This window comes from Copadichromis virginalis, linkage group LG12 (assembly GCF_057382275.1).
Source record: "Copadichromis virginalis isolate Kocher_CV1m ecotype Utaka linkage group LG12, C_Virginalis_male_GT1.1, whole genome shotgun sequence".
In the NCBI taxonomy this organism is placed as follows: domain Eukaryota; kingdom Metazoa; phylum Chordata; class Actinopteri; order Cichliformes; family Cichlidae; genus Copadichromis; species Copadichromis virginalis.
In genome coordinates, this window is record NC_140629.1 from 40179084 (window position 1) to 40194363 (window position 15280).

A 15280-nucleotide genomic window follows, 5' to 3' on the forward strand; every position below is an offset into this window, starting at 1 on the left:
CATTGAATGAAGCCAACTGAGGGAGGTGGTTCTAATCAATATGCTTACCGACCTCCTCCCCTTGGTTTTCAGTGTAGGGCAAGTGGGCCATTAGGAATGTTGCTATTCTGGAAGCAGAACGTCTTTCTACTACTGTATTAGCAGACCATTGTCTTTAACATGACCTGTGCAACAAGACCACATGGTGAACTAAAGTGAATACTGAGCCAAAGAAGAGCATTGCATCATGCCTGCTTTGGCAGCCAATCTTACACTGACAAGATGCATCAACCTAAGCAGAAAGAGCTCTCGACGAGGATGGGATTCGAACCCACGCGTGCACAGCACAATGGATTAGCAGTCCATCGCCTTAACCTCTCGGCCACCTCATTTGCCGCACACCGCTCTTTGCCAGTAGCATTGGGAATTGACGAGGGATAATGTGTGAGCTGATCGCTGGTGTATGGACGCAGGGAGATTGACTCCAGATCCCCGACGAGGGGCTGCGTAACACTTTGGTAGAAGCCTGGAGTGATGCTGGCTTCTTCTTTGAGCCTGTTCTTCTTGGGGGTTGCCAGAGTGGATCGTCTGCCTCCATCTCACCCTGCCCCTAGCATTCTCCTCTCTCACATCAACCCTCTGCATGTCCTACTTGGCTACGTCTATGAACGTTGTCTTTGGTCTTTCTCTTATTCTCCTGCCCAGCAGCTCCGTATTTAACACCCTTTTCCCAGTATATCTTATATCCCTCCTCTGCACATGTGCAAATCACCTCAGCCTTGCTGGCCTAACGTCGTCCGCAAACGGCTCAACCCCAGCTGTCCCTCGCACGTGGTCATTTCACATCTGTTCCATCCTGGACACTCCCAAGCAAAAGCTTATCATCTTCAACTCTATCTGTGCCACACATCAGAGCAGCTCTCACTACCATCTTCTAAAGCTTGCCTTTCGCACTTGCTGCTATCCTTGTGTGACAAATCACCCCTGAATTTGTTCTCCACCCACACCCAATGGATTGGCTACACGCATGGCTTTGGGTCTCCTCGCGGATGTCCAAAAGTGTCCTGGAGAATGCGGGTATCGATCCCGCTGCCTCTCACATGCAAAGCGAGCGCTCTACCATTTGAGCTAATTCCCCATTGAGGGTTGAGCACTGCAGCTTCATCGTGCCATACGGAGCCTCAGCTCAGGTGGAACTAATCACAACACCCCCCTTTCAATGTTTTCTGGGCTTGTCAACTACAACAAGACTCTTTGGTGCAATCGTAACTCACACGAGACATTTCCGAGCGATTCAAGTCTGGGCCCTACGCAGTACGCCAGGAGAGTGTCACTGGAAGCCCCTTTCAGCTGCTTCTGGAGAAAAGAGATGTCAGACTGGGCCGGGGGACTCTTTGCTGCCATCGGCCAGTATTGTGAGGGTAAGAGGGGAGACAATCACTTCATATGGTCAAAGATTGATGAGGTTTGAAGCCAGCGTTAACATGGTAGTACCTGAAAGGTAGTGAGCGGAGAAGTGCAAATAAACCTGGGGTGTACAACATCAGGCCTCGAGGGCCGGTGTCCTGCAGGTTTTAGGTATAACCCTGGGTCAACACACCTGAATCAAATGATTAGTTCATTACCAGGCCTCTGGAGAACTTCAAGAAATGTTGAGGAGGTAATTTAGCCATTTGAATCCCCTATGATGGATCAAGAATACATCTGAAACCTGCAGGACACCGGCCCTCGAGGCCTGGAGTTCGACACCTGTGAAATAAAGATTTGCCAAAGGAAGCCACATGCATTCAATTGGGACACTGACTAGCAAAGTGTCAAATGGAGAATGCGGGCGTCGATCCCGCTACCTCTCGCATGCTAAGCGAGCGCTCTACCATTTGAGCTAACTCCCCTGTGCCACATGTCTTACTTATTACAGGCTACACTTTGTCCATACTTGTTGTATGATCAAAATAGGGAAGGGGCACAAATCCTGAAATCTGCAAAGCGCCCAGGAGGTGGCTGAGAGACTAAGGCGGCTCGCTGACAATCCACTGTCATGCTAACGTGACTGAATGCCATCAGCCTTAGAGACAGACTGAGGAGACTGGACATCCAAGGGACTGTGGACTAGAGCCACTGCTAATTCACATTGAATGAAGCCAACTGAGGGAGGTGGTTCTAATCAATATGCTTACCGACCTCCTCCCCTTGGTTTTCAGTGTAGGGCAAGTTGGCCATTAGGAATGTTGCTATTCTGGAAGCAGAACGTCTTTCTACTACTGTATTAGCAGACCATTGTCTTTAACATGACCTGTGCAACAAGACCACATGGTGAACTAAAGTGAATACTGAGCCAAAGAAGAGCATTGCATCATGCCTGCTTTGGCAGCCAATCTTACACTGACAAGATGCATCAACATAAGCAGAAAGAGCTCTCGACGAGGATGGGATTCGAACCCACGCGTGCACAGCACAATGGATTAGCAGTCCATCGCCTTAACCTCTCGGCCACCTCATCTGCCGCACACCGCTCTTTGCCAGTAGCATTGGGAATTGACGAGGGATAATGTGTGAGCTGATCGCTGGTGTATGGACGCAGGGAGATTGACTCCAGATCCCCGACGAGGGGCTGCGTAACACTTTGGTAGAAGCCTGGAGTGATGCTGGCTTCTTCTTTGAGCCTGTTCTTCTTGGGGGTTGCCAGAGTGGATCGTCTGCCTCCATCTCACCCTGCCCCTAGCATTCTCCTCTGTCACACCAACCCTCTGCATGTCCTACTTGGCTACGTCTATGAACGTTGTCTTTGGTCTTTCTCTTATTCTCCTGCCCAGCAGCTCCGTATTTAACACCCTTTTCCCAGTATATCTTATATCCCTCCTCTGCACATGTGCAAATCACCTCAGCCTTGCTGGCCTAACGTCGTCCGCAAACGGCTCAACCCCAGCTGTCCCTCGCACGTGGTCATTTCACATCTGTTCCATCCTGGACACTCCCAAGCAAAAGCTTATCATCTTCAACTCTATCTGTGCCACACATCAGAGCAGCTCTCACTACCATCTTCTAAAGCTTGCCTTTCGCACTTGCTGCTATCCTTGTGTGACAAATCACCCCTGAATTTGTTCTCCACCCACACCCAATGGATTGGCTACACGCATGGCTTTGGGTCTCCTCGCGGATGTCCAAAAGTGTCCTGGAGAATGCGGGTATCGATCCCGCTGCCTCTCACATGCAAAGCGAGCGCTCTACCATTTGAGCTAATTCCCCATTGAGGGTTGAGCACTGCAGCTTCATCGTGCCATACGGAGCCTCAGCTCAGGTGGAACTAATCACAACACCCCCCTTTCAATGTTTTCTGGGCTTGTCAACTACAACAAGACTCTTTGGTGCAATCGTAACTCACACGAGACATTTCCGAGCGATTCAAGTCTGGGCCCTACGCAGTACGCCAGGAGAGTGTCACTGGAAGCCCCTTTCAGCTGCTTCTGGAGAAAAGAGATGTCAGACTGGGCCGGGGGACTCTTTGCTGCCATCGGCCAGTATTGTGAGGGTAAGAGGGGAGACAATCACTTCATATGGTCAAAGATTGATGAGGTTTGAAGCCAGCGTTAACATGGTAGTACCTGAAAGGTAGTGAGCGGAGAAGTGCAAATAAACCTGGGGTGTACAACATCAGGCCTCGAGGGCCGGTGTCCTGCAGGTTTTAGGTATAACCCTGGGTCAACACACCTGAATCAAATGATTAGTTCATTACCAGGCCTCTGGAGAACTTCAAGAAATGTTGAGGAGGTAATTTAGCCATTTGAATCCCCTATGATGGATCAAGAATACATCTGAAACCTGCAGGACACCGGCCCTCGAGGCCTGGAGTTCGACACCTGTGAAATAAAGATTTGCCAAAGGAAGCCACATGCATTCAATTGGGACACTGACTAGCAAAGTGTCAAATGGAGAATGCGGGCGTCGATCCCGCTACCTCTCGCATGCTAAGCGAGCGCTCTACCATTTGAGCTAACTCCCCTGTGCCACATGTCTTACTTATTACAGGCTACACTTTGTCCATACTTGTTGTATGATCAAAATAGGGAAGGGGCACAAATCCTGAAATCTGCAAAGCACCCAGGAGGTGGCTGAGAGACTAAGGCGGCTCGCTGACAATCCACTGTCATGCTAACGTGACTGAATGCCATCAGCCTTAGAGACAGACTGAGGAGACTGGACATCCAAGGGACTGTGGACTAGAGCCACTGCTAATTCACATTGAATGAAGCCAACTGAGGGAGGTGGTTCTAATCAATATGCTTACCGACCTCCTCCCCTTGGTTTTCAGTGTAGGGCAAGTTGGCCATTAGGAATGTTGCTATTCTGGAAGCAGAACGTCTTTCTACTACTGTATTAGCAGACCATTGTCTTTAACATGACCTGTGCAACAAGACCACATGGTGAACTAAAGTGAATACTGAGCCAAAGAAGAGCATTGCATCATGCCTGCTTTGGCAGCCAATCTTACACTGACAAGATGCATCAACATAAGCAGAAAGAGCTCTCGACGAGGATGGGATTCGAACCCACGCGTGCACAGCACAATGGATTAGCAGTCCATCGCCTTAACCTCTCGGCCACCTCATCTGCCGCACACCGCTCTTTGCCAGTAGCATTGGGAATTGACGAGGGATAATGTGTGAGCTGATCGCTGGTGTATGGACGCAGGGAGATTGACTCCAGATCCCCGACGAGGGGCTGCGTAACACTTTGGTAGAAGCCTGGAGTGATGCTGGCTTCTTCTTTGAGCCTGTTCTTCTTGGGGGTTGCCAGAGTGGATCGTCTGCCTCCATCTCACCCTGCCCCTAGCATTCTCCTCTGTCACACCAACCCTCTGCATGTCCTACTTGGCTACGTCTATGAACGTTGTCTTTGGTCTTTCTCTTATTCTCCTGCCCAGCCGCTCCGTATTTAACACCCTTTTCCCAGTATATCTTATATCCCTCCTCTGCACATGTGCAAATCACCTCAGCCTTGCTGGCCTAACGTCGTCCGCAAACGGCTCAACCCCAGCTGTCCCTCGCACGTGGTCATTTCACATCTGTTCCATCCTGGACACTCCCAAGCAAAAGCTTATCATCTTCAACTCTATCTGTGCCACACATCAGAGAAGCTCTCACTACCATCTTCTAAAGCTTGCCTTTCGCACTTGCTGCTATCCTTGTGTGACAAATCACCCCTGAATTTGTTCTCCACCCACACCCAATGGATTGGCTACACGCATGGCTTTGGGTCTCCTCGCGGATGTCCAAAAGTGTCCTGGAGAATGCGGGTATCGATCCCGCTGCCTCTCACATGCAAAGCGAGCGCTCTACCATTTGAGCTAATTCCCCATTGAGGGTTGAGCACTGCAGCTTCATCGTGCCATACGGAGCCTCAGCTCAGGTGGAACTAATCACAACACCCCCCTTTCAATGTTTTCTGGGCTTGTCAACTACAACAAGACTCTTTGGTGCAATCGTAACTCACACGAGACATTTCCGAGCGATTCAAGTCTGGGCCCTACGCAGTACGCCAGGAGAGTGTCACTGGAAGCCCCTTTCAGCTGCTTCTGGAGAAAAGAGATGTCAGACTGGGCCGGGGGACTCTTTGCTGCCATCGGCCAGTATTGTGAGGGTAAGAGGGGAGACAATCACTTCATATGGTCAAAGATTGATGAGGTTTGAAGCCAGCGTTAACATGGTAGTACCTGAAAGGTAGTGAGCGGAGAAGTGCAAATAAACCTGGGGTGTACAACATCAGGCCTCGAGGGCCGGTGTCCTGCAGGTTTTAGGTATAACCCTGGGTCAACACACCTGAATCAAATGATTAGTTCATTACCAGGCCTCTGGAGAACTTCAAGAAATGTTGAGGAGGTAATTTAGCCATTTGAATCCCCTATGATGGATCAAGAATACATCTGAAACCTGCAGGACACCGGCCCTCGAGGCCTGGAGTTCGACACCTGTGAAATAAAGATTTGCCAAAGGAAGCCACATGCATTCAATTGGGACACTGACTAGCAAAGTGTGAAATGGAGAATGCGGGCGTCGATCCCGCTACCTCTCGCATGCTAAGCGAGCGCTCTACCATTTGAGCTAACTCCCCTGTGCCACATGTCTTACTTATTACAGGCTACACTTTGTCCATACTTGTTGTATGATCAAAATAGGGAAGGGGCACAAATCCTGAAATCTGCAAAGCGCCCAGGAGGTGGCTGAGAGACTAAGGCGGCTCGCTGACAATCCACTGTCATGCTAACGTGACTGAATGCCATCAGCCTTAGAGACAGACTGAGGAGACTGGACATCCAAGGGACTGTGGACTAGAGCCACTGCTAATTCACATTGAATGAAGCCAACTGAGGGAGGTGGTTCTAATCAATATGCTTACCGACCTCCTCCCCTTGGTTTTCAGTGTAGGGCAAGTTGGCCATTAGGAATGTTGCTATTCTGGAAGCAGAACGTCTTTCTACTACTGTATTAGCAGACCATTGTCTTTAACATGACCTGTGCAACAAGACCACATGGTGAACTAAAGTGAATACTGAGCCAAAGAAGAGCATTGCATCATGCCTGCTTTGGCAGCCAATCTTACACTGACAAGATGCATCAACATAAGCAGAAAGAGCTCTCGACGAGGATGGGATTCGAACCCACGCGTGCACAGCACAATGGATTAGCAGTCCATCGCCTTAACCTCTCGGCCACCTCATCTGCCGCACACCGCTCTTTGCCAGTAGCATTGGGAATTGACGAGGGATAATGTGTGAGCTGATCGCTGGTGTATGGACGCAGGGAGATTGACTCCAGATCCCCGACGAGGGGCTGCGTAACACTTTGGTAGAAGCCTGGAGTGATGCTGGCTTCTTCTTTGAGCCTGTTCTTCTTGGGGGTTGCCAGAGTGGATCGTCTGCCTCCATCTCACCCTGCCCCTAGCATTCTCCTCTGTCACACCAACCCTCTGCATGTCCTACTTGGCTACGTCTATGAACGTTGTCTTTGGTCTTTCTCTTATTCTCCTGCCCAGCAGCTCCGTATTTAACACCCTTTTCCCAGTATATCTTATATCCCTCCTCTGCACATGTGCAAATCACCTCAGCCTTGCTGGCCTAACGTCGTCCGCAAACGGCTCAACCCCAGCTGTCCCTCGCACGTGGTCATTTCACATCTGTTCCATCCTGGACACTCCCAAGCAAAAGCTTATCATCTTCAACTCTGCAGACTCCATCTGTGCCACACATCAGAGCAGCTCTCACTACCATCTTCTAAAGCTTGCCTTTCGCACTTGCTGCTATCCTTGTGTGACAAATCACCCCTGAATTTTTTCTCCACCCACACCCAATGGATTGGCTACACGCATGGCTTTGGGTCTCCTCGCGGATGTCCAAAAGTGTCCTGGAGAATGCGGGTATCGATCCCGCTGCCTCTCACATGCAAAGCGAGCGCTCTACCATTTGAGCTAATTCCCCATTGAGGGTTGAGCACTGCAGCTTCATCGTGCCATACGGAGCCTCAGCTCAGGTGGAACTAATCACAACACCCCCCTTTCAATGTTTTCTGGGCTTGTCAACTACAACAAGACTCTTTGGTGCAATCGTAACTCACACGAGACATTTCCGAGCGATTCAAGTCTGGGCCCTACGCAGTACGCCAGGAGAGTGTCACTGGAAGCCCCTTTCAGCTGCTTCTGGAGAAAAGAGATGTCAGACTGGGCCGGGGGACTCTTTGCTGCCATCGGCCAGTATTGTGAGGGTAAGAGGGGAGACAATCACTTCATATGGTCAAAGATTGATGAGGTTTGAAGCCAGCGTTAACATGGTAGTACCTGAAAGGTAGTGAGCGGAGAAGTGCAAATAAACCTGGGGTGTACAACATCAGGCCTCGAGGGCCGGTGTCCTGCAGGTTTTAGGTATAACCCTGGGTCAACACACCTGAATCAAATGATTAGTTCATTACCAGGCCTCTGGAGAACTTCAAGAAATGTTGAGGAGGTAATTTAGCCATTTGAATCCCCTGTGATGGATCAAGAATACATCTGAAACCTGCAGGACACCGGCCCTCGAGGCCTGGAGTTCGACACCTGTGAAATAAAGATTTGCCAAAGGAAGCCACATGCATTCAATTGGGACACTGACTAGCAAAGTGTCAAATGGAGAACGCAGGCGTCGATCCCGCTACCTCTCGCATGCTAAGCGAGCGCTCTACCATTTGAGCTAACTCCCCTGTGCCACATGTCTTACTTATTACAGGCTACACTTTGTCCATACTTGTTGTATGATCAAAATAGGGAAGGGGCACAAATCCTGAAATCTGCAAAGCGCCCAGGAGGTGGCTGAGAGACTAAGGCGGCTCGCTGACAATCCACTGTCATGCTAACGTGACTGAATGCCATCAGCCTTAGAGACAGACTGAGGAGACTGGACATCCAAGGGACTGTGGACTAGAGCCACTGCTAATTCACATTGAATGAAGCCAACTGAGGGAGGTGGTTCTAATCAATATGCTTACCGACCTCCTCCCCTTGGTTTTCAGTGTAGGGCAAGTTGGCCATTAGGAATGTTGCTATTCTGGAAGCAGAACGTCTTTCTACTACTGTATTAGCAGACCATTGTCTTTAACATGACCTGTGCAACAAGACCACATGGTGAACTAAAGTGAATACTGAGCCAAAGAAGAGCATTGCATCATGCCTGCTTTGGCAGCCAATCTTACACTGACAAGATGCATCAACATAAGCAGAAAGAGCTCTCGACGAGGATGGGATTCGAACCCACGCGTGCACAGCACAATGGATTAGCAGTCCATCGCCTTAACCTCTCGGCCACCTCATCTGCCGCACACCGCTCTTTGCCAGTAGCATTGGGAATTGACGAGGGATAATGTGTGAGCTGATCGCTGGTGTATGGACGCAGGGAGATTGACTCCAGATCCCCGACGAGGGGCTGCGTAACACTTTGGTAGAAGCCTGGAGTGATGCTGGCTTCTTCTTTGAGCCTGTTCTTCTTGGGGGTTGCCAGAGTGGATCGTCTGCCTCCATCTCACCCTGCCCCTAGCATTCTCCTCTGTCACACCAACCCTCTGCATGTCCTACTTGGCTACGTCTATGAACGTTGTCTTTGGTCTTTCTCTTATTCTCCTGCCCAGCCGCTCCGTATTTAACACCCTTTTCCCAGTATATCTTATATCCCTCCTCTGCACATGTGCAAATCACCTCAGCCTTGCTGGCCTAACGTCGTCTGCAAACGGCTCAACCCCAGCTGTCCCTCGCACGTGGTCATTTCACATCTGTTCCATCCTGGACACTCCCAAGCAAAAGCTTATCATCTTCAACTCTATCTGTGCCACACATCAGAGCAGCTCTCACTACCATCTTCTAAAGCTTGCCTTTCGCACTTGCTGCTATCCTTGTGTGACAAATCACCCCTGAATTTGTTCTCCACCCACACCCAATGGATTGGCTACACGCATGGCTTTGGGTCTCCTCGCGGATGTCCAAAAGTGTCCTGGAGAATGCGGGTATCGATCCCGCTGCCTCTCACATGCAAAGCGAGCGCTCTACCATTTGAGCTAATTCCCCATTGAGGGTTGAGCACTGCAGCTTCATCGTGCCATACGGAGCCTCAGCTCAGGTGGAACTAATCACAACACCCCCCTTTCAATGTTTTCTGGGCTTGTCAACTACAACAAGACTCTTTGGTGCAATCGTAACTCACACGAGACATTTCCGAGCGATTCAAGTCTGGGCCCTACGCAGTACGCCAGGAGAGTGTCACTGGAAGCCCCTTTCAGCTGCTTCTGGAGAAAAGAGATGTCAGACTGGGCCGGGGGACTCTTTGCTGCCATCGGCCAGTATTGTGAGGGTAAGAGGGGAGACAATCACTTCATATGGTCAAAGATTGATGAGGTTTGAAGCCAGCGTTAACATGGTAGTACCTGAAAGGTAGTGAGCGGAGAAGTGCAAATAAACCTGGGGTGTACAACATCAGGCCTCGAGGGCCGGTGTCCTGCAGGTTTTAGGTATAACCCTGGGTCAACACACCTGAATCAAATGATTAGTTCATTACCAGGCCTCTGGAGAACTTCAAGAAATGTTGAGGAGGTAATTTAGCCATTTGAATCCCCTATGATGGATCAAGAATACATCTGAAACCTGCAGGACACCGGCCCTCGAGGCCTGGAGTTCGACACCTGTGAAATAAAGATTTGCCAAAGGAAGCCACATGCATTCAATTGGGACACTGACTAGCAAAGTGTGAAATGGAGAATGCGGGCGTCGATCCCGCTACCTCTCGCATGCTAAGCGAGCGCTCTACCATTTGAGCTAACTCCCCTGTGCCACATGTCTTACTTATTACAGGCTACACTTTGTCCATACTTGTTGTATGATCAAAATAGGGAAGGGGCACAAATCCTGAAATCTGCAAAGCGCCCAGGAGGTGGCTGAGAGACTAAGGCGGCTCGCTGACAATCCACTGTCATGCTAACGTGACTGAATGCCATCAGCCTTAGAGACAGACTGAGGAGACTGGACATCCAAGGGACTGTGGACTAGAGCCACTGCTAATTCACATTGAATGAAGCCAACTGAGGGAGGTGGTTCTAATCAATATGCTTACCGACCTCCTCCCCTTGGTTTTCAGTGTAGGGCAAGTTGGCCATTAGGAATGTTGCTATTCTGGAAGCAGAACGTCTTTCTACTACTGTATTAGCAGACCATTGTCTTTAACATGACCTGTGCAACAAGACCACATGGTGAACTAAAGTGAATACTGAGCCAAAGAAGAGCATTGCATCATGCCTGCTTTGGCAGCCAATCTTACACTGACAAGATGCATCAACATAAGCAGAAAGAGCTCTCGACGAGGATGGGATTCGAACCCACGCGTGCACAGCACAATGGATTAGCAGTCCATCGCCTTAACCTCTCGGCCACCTCATCTGCCGCACACCGCTCTTTGCCAGTAGCATTGGGAATTGACGAGGGATAATGTGTGAGCTGATCGCTGGTGTATGGACGCAGGGAGATTGACTCCAGATCCCCGACGAGGGGCTGCGTAACACTTTGGTAGAAGCCTGGAGTGATGCTGGCTTCTTCTTTGAGCCTGTTCTTCTTGGGGGTTGCCAGAGTGGATCGTCTGCCTCCATCTCACCCTGCCCCTAGCATTCTCCTCTGTCACACCAACCCTCTGCATGTCCTACTTGGCTACGTCTATGAACGTTGTCTTTGGTCTTTCTCTTATTCTCCTGCCCAGCAGCTCCGTATTTAACACCCTTTTCCCAGTATATCTTATATCCCTCCTCTGCACATGTGCAAATCACCTCAGCCTTGCTGGCCTAACGTCGTCCGCAAACGGCTCAACCCCAGCTGTCCCTCGCACGTGGTCATTTCACATCTGTTCCATCCTGGACACTCCCAAGCAAAAGCTTATCATCTTCAACTCTGCAGACTCCATCTGTGCCACACATCAGAGCAGCTCTCACTACCATCTTCTAAAGCTTGCCTTTCGCACTTGCTGCTATCCTTGTGTGACAAATCACCCCTGAATTTTTTCTCCACCCACACCCAATGGATTGGCTACACGCATGGCTTTGGGTCTCCTCGCGGATGTCCAAAAGTGTCCTGGAGAATGCGGGTATCGATCCCGCTGCCTCTCACATGCAAAGCGAGCGCTCTACCATTTGAGCTAATTCCCCATTGAGGGTTGAGCACTGCAGCTTCATCGTGCCATACGGAGCCTCAGCTCAGGTGGAACTAATCACAACACCCCCCTTTCAATGTTTTCTGGGCTTGTCAACTACAACAAGACTCTTTGGTGCAATCGTAACTCACACGAGACATTTCCGAGCGATTCAAGTCTGGGCCCTACGCAGTACGCCAGGAGAGTGTCACTGGAAGCCCCTTTCAGCTGCTTCTGGAGAAAAGAGATGTCAGACTGGGCCGGGGGACTCTTTGCTGCCATCGGCCAGTATTGTGAGGGTAAGAGGGGAGACAATCACTTCATATGGTCAAAGATTGATGAGGTTTGAAGCCAGCGTTAACATGGTAGTACCTGAAAGGTAGTGAGCGGAGAAGTGCAAATAAACCTGGGGTGTACAACATCAGGCCTCGAGGGCCGGTGTCCTGCAGGTTTTAGGTATAACCCTGGGTCAACACACCTGAATCAAATGATTAGTTCATTACCAGGCCTCTGGAGAACTTCAAGAAATGTTGAGGAGGTAATTTAGCCATTTGAATCCCCTGTGATGGATCAAGAATACATCTGAAACCTGCAGGACACCGGCCCTCGAGGCCTGGAGTTCGACACCTGTGAAATAAAGATTTGCCAAAGGAAGCCACATGCATTCAATTGGGACACTGACTAGCAAAGTGTCAAATGGAGAACGCAGGCGTCGATCCCGCTACCTCTCGCATGCTAAGCGAGCGCTCTACCATTTGAGCTAACTCCCCTGTGCCACATGTCTTACTTATTACAGGCTACACTTTGTCCATACTTGTTGTATGATCAAAATAGGGAAGGGGCACAAATCCTGAAATCTGCAAAGCGCCCAGGAGGTGGCTGAGAGACTAAGGCGGCTCGCTGACAATCCACTGTCATGCTAACGTGACTGAATGCCATCAGCCTTAGAGACAGACTGAGGAGACTGGACATCCAAGGGACTGTGGACTAGAGCCACTGCTAATTCACATTGAATGAAGCCAACTGAGGGAGGTGGTTCTAATCAATATGCTTACCGACCTCCTCCCCTTGGTTTTCAGTGTAGGGCAAGTTGGCCATTAGGAATGTTGCTATTCTGGAAGCAGAACGTCTTTCTACTACTGTATTAGCAGACCATTGTCTTTAACATGACCTGTGCAACAAGACCACATGGTGAACTAAAGTGAATACTGAGCCAAAGAAGAGCATTGCATCATGCCTGCTTTGGCAGCCAATCTTACACTGACAAGATGCATCAACATAAGCAGAAAGAGCTCTCGACGAGGATGGGATTCGAACCCACGCGTGCACAGCACAATGGATTAGCAGTCCATCGCCTTAACCTCTCGGCCACCTCATCTGCCGCACACCGCTCTTTGCCAGTAGCATTGGGAATTGACGAGGGATAATGTGTGAGCTGATCGCTGGTGTATGGACGCAGGGAGATTGACTCCAGATCCCCGACGAGGGGCTGCGTAACACTTTGGTAGAAGCCTGGAGTGATGCTGGCTTCTTCTTTGAGCCTGTTCTTCTTGGGGGTTGCCAGAGTGGATCGTCTGCCTCCATCTCACCCTGCCCCTAGCATTCTCCTCTGTCACACCAACCCTCTGCATGTCCTACTTGGCTACGTCTATGAACGTTGTCTTTGGTCTTTCTCTTATTCTCCTGCCCAGCCGCTCCGTATTTAACACCCTTTTCCCAGTATATCTTATATCCCTCCTCTGCACATGTGCAAATCACCTCAGCCTTGCTGGCCTAACGTCGTCTGCAAACGGCTCAACCCCAGCTGTCCCTCGCACGTGGTCATTTCACATCTGTTCCATCCTGGACACTCCCAAGCAAAAGCTTATCATCTTCAACTGTGCAGACTCCATCTGTGCCACACATCAGAGCAGCTCTCACTACCATCTTCTAAAGCTTGCCTTTCGCACTTGCTGCTATCCTTGTGTGACAAATCACCCCTGAATTTGTTCTCCACCCACACCCAATGGATTGGCTACACGCATGGCTTTGGGTCTCCTCGCGGATGTCCAAAAGTGTCCTGGAGAATGCGGGTATCGATCCCGCTGCCTCTCACATGCAAAGCGAGCGCTCTACCATTTGAGCTAATTCCCCATTGAGGGTTGAGCACTGCAGCTTCATCGTGCCATACGGAGCCTCAGCTCAGGTGGAACTAATCACAACACCCCCCTTTCAATGTTTTCTGGGCTTGTCAACTACAACAAGACTCTTTGGTGCAATCGTAACTCACACGAGACATTTCCGAGCGATTCAAGTCTGGGCCCTACGCAGTACGCCAGGAGAGTGTCACTGGAAGCCCCTTTCAGCTGCTTCTGGAGAAAAGAGATGTCAGACTGGGCCGGGGGACTCTTTGCTGCCATCGGCCAGTATTGTGAGGGTAAGAGGGGAGACAATCACTTCATATGGTCAAAGATTGATGAGGTTTGAAGCCAGCGTTAACATAGTAGTACCTGAAAGGTAGTGAGCGGAGAAGTGCAAATAAACCTGGGGTGTACAACATCAGGCCTCGAGGGCCGGTGTCCTGCAGGTTTTAGGTATAACCCTGGGTCAACACACCTGAATCAAATGATTAGTTCATTACCAGGCCTCTGGAGAACTTCAAGAAATGTTGAGGAGGTAATTTAGCCATTTGAATCCCCTATGATGGATCAAGAATACATCTGAAACCTGCAGGACACCGGCCCTCGAGGCCTGGAGTTCGACACCTGTGAAATAAAGATTTGCCAAAGGAAGCCACATGCATTCAATTGGGACACTGACTAGCAAAGTGTCAAATGGAGAATGCGGGCGTCGATCCCGCTACCTCTCGCATGCTAAGCGAGCGCTCTACCATTTGAGCTAACTCCCCTGTGCCACATGTCTTACTTATTACAGGCTACACTTTGTCCATACTTGTTGTATGATCAAAATAGGGAAGGGGCACAAATCCTGAAATCTGCAAAGCGCCCAGGAGGTGGCTGAGAGACTAAGGCGGCTCGCTGACAATCCACTGTCATGCTAACGTGACTGAATACCATCAGCCTTAGAGACAGACTGAGGAGACTGGACATCCAAGGGACTGTGGACTAGAGCCACTGCTAATTCACATTGAATGAAGCCAACTGAGGGAGGTGGTTCTAATCAATATGCTTACCGACCTCCTCCCCTTGGTTTTCAGTGTAGGGCAAGTTGGCCATTAGGAATGTTGCTATTCTGGAAGCAGAACGTCTTTCTACTACTGTATTAGCAGACCATTGTCTTTAACATGACCTGTGCAACAAGACCACATGGTGAACTAAAGTGAATACTGAGCCAAAGAAGAGCATTGCATCATGCCTGCTTTGGCAGCCAATCTTACACTGACAAGATGCATCAACATAAGCAGAAAGAGCTCTCGACGAGGATGGGATTCGAACCCACGCGTGCACAGCACAATGGATTAGCAGTCCATCGCCTTAACCTCTCGGCCACCTCATCTGCCGCACACCTCTCTTTGCCAGTAGCATTGGGAATTGACGAGGGATAATGTGTGAGCTGATCGCTGGTGTATGGACGCAGGGAGATTGACTCCAGATCCCCGACGAGGGGCTGCGTAACACTTTG

The 15280-nt window shown here is 49.9% G+C and overlaps 20 non-coding genes across 20 annotated transcripts; all 20 read right to left on the bottom strand.

The window, feature by feature from the left end:
• Positions 1–289: 289 nt before the first annotated feature.
• trnas-gcu (transfer RNA serine (anticodon GCU)) lies at positions 290–371 on the bottom strand. The gene has a single exon. It is a non-coding gene; the product is annotated as a tRNA-Ser (tRNA).
• Positions 372–1044: 673 nt separating this feature from the next.
• Positions 1045–1117, bottom strand: trnaa-ugc (transfer RNA alanine (anticodon UGC)). The gene has a single exon. It is a non-coding gene; the product is annotated as a tRNA-Ala (tRNA).
• A 681-nt stretch (positions 1118–1798) lies between these two features.
• trnaa-agc (transfer RNA alanine (anticodon AGC)) lies at positions 1799–1871 on the bottom strand. Its single transcript has one exon. It is a non-coding gene; the product is annotated as a tRNA-Ala (tRNA).
• A 526-nt stretch (positions 1872–2397) lies between these two features.
• trnas-gcu (transfer RNA serine (anticodon GCU)) lies at positions 2398–2479 on the bottom strand. Its single transcript has one exon. It is a non-coding gene; the product is annotated as a tRNA-Ser (tRNA).
• Positions 2480–3152: 673 nt separating this feature from the next.
• On the bottom strand, positions 3153–3225 carry trnaa-ugc (transfer RNA alanine (anticodon UGC)). Its single transcript has one exon. It is a non-coding gene; the product is annotated as a tRNA-Ala (tRNA).
• Positions 3226–3906: 681 nt separating this feature from the next.
• trnaa-agc (transfer RNA alanine (anticodon AGC)) lies at positions 3907–3979 on the bottom strand. Its single transcript has one exon. It is a non-coding gene; the product is annotated as a tRNA-Ala (tRNA).
• Positions 3980–4505: 526 nt separating this feature from the next.
• trnas-gcu (transfer RNA serine (anticodon GCU)) lies at positions 4506–4587 on the bottom strand. The gene has a single exon. It is a non-coding gene; the product is annotated as a tRNA-Ser (tRNA).
• Positions 4588–5260: 673 nt separating this feature from the next.
• Positions 5261–5333, bottom strand: trnaa-ugc (transfer RNA alanine (anticodon UGC)). Its single transcript has one exon. It is a non-coding gene; the product is annotated as a tRNA-Ala (tRNA).
• Positions 5334–6014: 681 nt separating this feature from the next.
• trnaa-agc (transfer RNA alanine (anticodon AGC)) lies at positions 6015–6087 on the bottom strand. The gene has a single exon. It is a non-coding gene; the product is annotated as a tRNA-Ala (tRNA).
• Positions 6088–6613: 526 nt separating this feature from the next.
• On the bottom strand, positions 6614–6695 carry trnas-gcu (transfer RNA serine (anticodon GCU)). The gene has a single exon. It is a non-coding gene; the product is annotated as a tRNA-Ser (tRNA).
• A 682-nt stretch (positions 6696–7377) lies between these two features.
• Positions 7378–7450, bottom strand: trnaa-ugc (transfer RNA alanine (anticodon UGC)). Its single transcript has one exon. It is a non-coding gene; the product is annotated as a tRNA-Ala (tRNA).
• A 1280-nt stretch (positions 7451–8730) lies between these two features.
• On the bottom strand, positions 8731–8812 carry trnas-gcu (transfer RNA serine (anticodon GCU)). The gene has a single exon. It is a non-coding gene; the product is annotated as a tRNA-Ser (tRNA).
• Positions 8813–9485: 673 nt separating this feature from the next.
• trnaa-ugc (transfer RNA alanine (anticodon UGC)) lies at positions 9486–9558 on the bottom strand. The gene has a single exon. It is a non-coding gene; the product is annotated as a tRNA-Ala (tRNA).
• Positions 9559–10239: 681 nt separating this feature from the next.
• trnaa-agc (transfer RNA alanine (anticodon AGC)) lies at positions 10240–10312 on the bottom strand. Its single transcript has one exon. It is a non-coding gene; the product is annotated as a tRNA-Ala (tRNA).
• Positions 10313–10838: 526 nt separating this feature from the next.
• Positions 10839–10920, bottom strand: trnas-gcu (transfer RNA serine (anticodon GCU)). Its single transcript has one exon. It is a non-coding gene; the product is annotated as a tRNA-Ser (tRNA).
• A 682-nt stretch (positions 10921–11602) lies between these two features.
• trnaa-ugc (transfer RNA alanine (anticodon UGC)) lies at positions 11603–11675 on the bottom strand. The gene has a single exon. It is a non-coding gene; the product is annotated as a tRNA-Ala (tRNA).
• A 1280-nt stretch (positions 11676–12955) lies between these two features.
• On the bottom strand, positions 12956–13037 carry trnas-gcu (transfer RNA serine (anticodon GCU)). The gene has a single exon. It is a non-coding gene; the product is annotated as a tRNA-Ser (tRNA).
• A 682-nt stretch (positions 13038–13719) lies between these two features.
• Positions 13720–13792, bottom strand: trnaa-ugc (transfer RNA alanine (anticodon UGC)). The gene has a single exon. It is a non-coding gene; the product is annotated as a tRNA-Ala (tRNA).
• A 681-nt stretch (positions 13793–14473) lies between these two features.
• On the bottom strand, positions 14474–14546 carry trnaa-agc (transfer RNA alanine (anticodon AGC)). Its single transcript has one exon. It is a non-coding gene; the product is annotated as a tRNA-Ala (tRNA).
• A 526-nt stretch (positions 14547–15072) lies between these two features.
• trnas-gcu (transfer RNA serine (anticodon GCU)) lies at positions 15073–15154 on the bottom strand. The gene has a single exon. It is a non-coding gene; the product is annotated as a tRNA-Ser (tRNA).
• Between the last annotated feature and the right edge of the window lie 126 nt (positions 15155–15280).